Source organism: Miscanthus floridulus, chromosome 6 (genome assembly GCF_019320115.1).
Source record: "Miscanthus floridulus cultivar M001 chromosome 6, ASM1932011v1, whole genome shotgun sequence".
In the NCBI taxonomy this organism is placed as follows: Eukaryota; Viridiplantae; Streptophyta; class Magnoliopsida; order Poales; family Poaceae; genus Miscanthus; species Miscanthus floridulus.
In genome coordinates this window covers 103,180,153-103,184,532 of record NC_089585.1, presented here as the reverse complement: position 1 = coordinate 103,184,532, position 4,380 = coordinate 103,180,153, and the positions used below count along the sequence as shown (strand labels likewise).

At 43.1% G+C, this 4,380-nt stretch overlaps 1 pseudogene; it reads right to left on the bottom strand.

Moving 5' to 3' along the window:
- Positions 1-2,328: 2,328 nt before the first annotated feature.
- Positions 2,329-3,661, bottom strand: LOC136460943 (ATP synthase subunit a-like; annotated as a pseudogene).
- Positions 3,662-4,380: the final 719 nt, after the last annotated feature.

The following is a 4,380-nucleotide window of genomic DNA, read 5'->3' as shown; positions in this document are numbered from 1 at the left end:
ATTCTATTAGTAGGAGAGGAGCATGGCCAACCAATCACATCTGTAGCTTGAGAAACATCTCTTGCTTTCGCTCGCAGTTGTCCGATACTTGCTTGACTAGTAAAATAAGCCTACCTAGTGGATGAAACGGATGTGAATTCTTCCTTCAAAGCTCGTTTCCAAACGTATGAAAAAACATGTCCATGAGTTAGGCCGGGTATCCATCAAACCAAGCAACAGAGTCTGGTGTATAAATTGATTATTTAATGACAGGAACTACTACTACTGCTTAGCTTGCCACTTATTACTTGACTTATATAGGTGCAGGTACTTATCACTCTTACTCCAAGCCTGGTCTTTTTTGCCCAAGGACGACCGACCTAGTAAACTATGCCCGAGGCCAGCTTATTCAACCTCTTAGTCAGCTTGTATTGAGCGAGCTAGGTCGGAATTCCCAAGAATAGTCTTAACTTGACTCTCTGGCAAGGAAGCTATGATCCATTCTTGATACCCTGCCAGGGCATCACTCACTCCATTCTTTCTGTTCTTGAGGGTAGTAGTTTCTGGTGCCGGATGCAGAAGCGATCTTGAGCATGCCCCGACCCCGTCGACAACATAGTGATATTTGGGCTTGGGCTTGGGATTGACATGGCTTGTTTTCAGTCAGGTCAGCCTACTAGAAACTGTCGGAGCAAAAGAATTCTGATGATCATCTAGCAAGTAATGCTGATGGTAAAGAGGCTTCCTGGAAAGCATTATGGCGCCTACAGGTAATGCCAAAAATCCGTATCTTTTGGTGGAGGAAAAAATTGGCTACCGAGCTGCGGGGAGATGAGAAGACGTCACATGAAGGAGACTAGTAATTGCCCGTTGTGCGGTCATGAGATGGAGACCCTGTTCCATGCTCTAGTGGAATGTGACCATGCAAGAATGTTTTGGAGTATGGCAAAGGATCACTTTGGCCTGAAAGTGCCGAATTTACACCCTGCAACATGGACGGAAGATATCCTTGATCACAAGGTGGTCAGCAAGAGGGATGCTGCAGTGGCGATCTCAATTATGTGGACAATTTGGGGGAGAGCAGGAATAGCTATCACCATGGGGAAGTTCAGTATCAACCACAGAAATCTGTCGAACTGGTCGAGGAGCTGTTGAAGGCATTGGAAGTACCTGCATTGTTAAATGTGGTGGTACCGACAGAAGTACCGAGATGGAAACCGTCACTTTTGGATTAAAGTAAATACTGATGGTGCAGTCGACTTTGTGAATGGGAGGGCTAGCGCTAGAATGATTGTTAGAGATGATCAAGGCCAGTTCATTCGAGCCAAGTGCAAGCAGTATGCTAATATTCGGGATCCATTCGTCATAGAGCTACTGGCCTGCTGGGATTCGATTGAATGGGCACATCAAGCGGGGATGCAGAAGGTGTGTGGAGACTGACTGCCAGATAGTGGTTTCAGCATGGCAGGAGGAGAAGGAACAACGGTCAGCTATGTTCCAGATTGTGCAAGAAATGAAGCAGTTATGCTCCGTGTTCTAGGGTTTTGAATTTCTTTTTGTTCGCAGAGAAGCAAACAGAGCGGCACATGTGTGTGCACGCCATGCTCTTAGCTCTAGTATCACTGAACTTTGCTTCGATGTAAGCCTCTGTCTGACTAGGTTGCAGGCAGAACTTGTTTCGTCTATTCAATAAAGAGTAGTCGAGTTAAAAAACAAAAATGACTCAAACGTTGCTCGGCAATTAGTGGCTTCGTGACCACAGATCCATCATGGAAAGAAGGAAACTTTCATCCGGCGTACCTCGTGTGACTTCTAGCTGTGCCTACCGAGTCAAAGAACCTGCTTCAACGAATAATAGAAGATATCAGAAACCCCATTAACCCTTAGCTGATCCTGAAGCCACAGTTCTTGCTCCTAGGTACAAATCTATGGTGTAGCACCGCCAACAGTGGACGAGCGCCTACATCGATCTGTCTCCCGACATGTTTCTTTTCAATCAACACAAGCAGCAAGCGTAGCTTTTCATTCACTCGCTCTAAGCATGGGAATAGAATAAAGGTATGGGTCCCCCACCTTACCATCCGTTCTGTCAGACCAATTGCTAAAGAGTTTTATTCGATTTGAGACAATCAGGAGATGGGCCTTTCTAAAATTGAACAGCCGGTATTGTGGCATTCGGATCTGCCTTATTAACCGGCTTTGGTCGAGCAACAGATAAAGATACATTTCTTTCACGGTAACTGCCTACATAACTAGTCTTCCTCTTTTCAAGGAAGTGAGTCTCAGACCATATGTAGTTCTCTTTTGTTAGACTAGTTCTCGTTTTTATGCAATTATGCAAAAATGACTTTACTCATTTTGATGGAGATTTGTAGCATCATTCAAGTAAAAACAAATTGAGATCGTAGAAACATGAGCTTGTGATATAGCTACACCTAATTCCAGATCGATTAATGCTAGAACTATAAATAAGGGACCAAGATCTCCTATGAAATAGAAAATATTATTCAGAAATAGCATAGTCCAAGCAAACCCACTTAAAATCTTTACTGAACTATGACCGGCCATCATATTAGCAAATAAACGTATTCCTGAGCTTAATGCACGAAAACAATGAGAGATTAGCTCAAGGAGAAAAAGGTGCTAATGGCAGTGGGACTCCCGCTGGTAATAAGAAGCTAAAAAAATGAAGCCCATGTCTTTGAAATCCAACGATCGTAATGCCTATAAAAATGGAAAATGAAAGAGCCAAAGTAATGAGAAAATGACTTGTCACTGTGAAGCTAAAGGGTATCATACCCTGGGGATTACGAAATAACGAAAAAGTAAAAGTGACCGAGATGCAAGGGAAAAACTTTTGTTTCACATTTCCGGAAAGACCACCTATTTGTTCGTTTACCAGGTTCGGCACGAAATCATAAATAAGCTCCACCAAGGATTGCCATGCATTTGGCACTGACTTTCCCCCTCCTTTTTTCGTAACAACAAAAACCAGAAGTAGGACCAAACCGAGAGTGAGTAGCATAGACAAGGATAGATTTGTGAATGAGAAATAAAAGTTGCCTATATTCAGATCTAGAATTGGGTGAATGGAAAATTGATCCAATGGGCTTTCAATTACTGGTCCAGTGCCGCCCGTGAAATCCCCATTGGCTGAGACGGCTTCTCCTAGATTGGCTGGGACATCTTCTCCTCCCGGGCTCTCCTGCACTCCTATCTAGAAGGCTTCACTTGCAGTCCCATTTTGCACTAAATCCTGGTACCGCTCTTGAAGAAATTTTGGATCATTGCTTTCCCCGTGTACATGTTCGGCCGCAGCCAGAACTTCTGCGGGATTCCTGCCAATCATCAATCTCTCCATTTCCTCATGTATAGCCGCTTGATATTCCACTACTCTTTCATCGGTCGGGTTAAGACCTGGATGGTCTTCATAAATTCCTCCAGTTGAACCCGCATCATTCTCATTAACTACACTACCATTGGATCTTTCTGTCATAGTTCTAACAGAACTTGTTGTGGTGGTAGGAATAGAACTATTGGTGGAATTCAAACTCGTCTCATCAAATTGAAAGATACGGCGCTCCCTTGGGAGATCCCACGTGGCACTTTCAGCTGATCTAGCGCTTGCTTGCTCAAAATCAAATACATGGCGAGGGCTCCTCCTAAAAAAGTTATTGAACATCGCGGAATTTCCCATCTTTTGAAGATCTGTTCCCAATCCCGAAAAGAGAAAAGGAGACTTTGAGATAGGGGTGGGCGTTGGTTTTTCCAACGAAAAACAAATTCGAACTTCCATGACAAAACAAAATGCTAGTTGCCTACAGTGTGGCAACTGCTAATTCAAATAATTTAGAATGTCTATAAAGTAGTGACTAGTGTGGCCATGAACGACCAGATCAAGATATATCTGATTTAATGTTAGAATCTGCTCCTCTATAGAGTCCCCAGGAAAAACCATATTTTGAATTATATCCTGGAGTGCGAGTCCCTCCGGCAATTGGGCATTACCTGAAGTTTGCTCAAAAAGCATTTTTAGCTTATATTCAAGCTTTTGAGAGAGCATTTCTCTTTTCAATGCGTGGGAATGGTCTCTAAGACCCCACCCCGCTTTATAAGCGAAAAAATGGCAACCGAAACAATGATTCCGGCGCCTACATATGAAATGAATTGGTTATCCATAAATGAAGAATGTTTTCTTCTTGTTCCGCTTCTTGCTCCAAGCAGAAAGACTTCTTTGAACTGGCCTTGGTTTTTCCAAGGAAACTCTATCTTTAGTAGCGATCACATGACGTCGACCAGTATCCAGGCACTTTTACACTTCTTTTAGAATAGATTCCTTTCCGATAGGACAAAAGCATACATGCACATTTACACATCTTTTAGAATAGGATCCATGTCTTA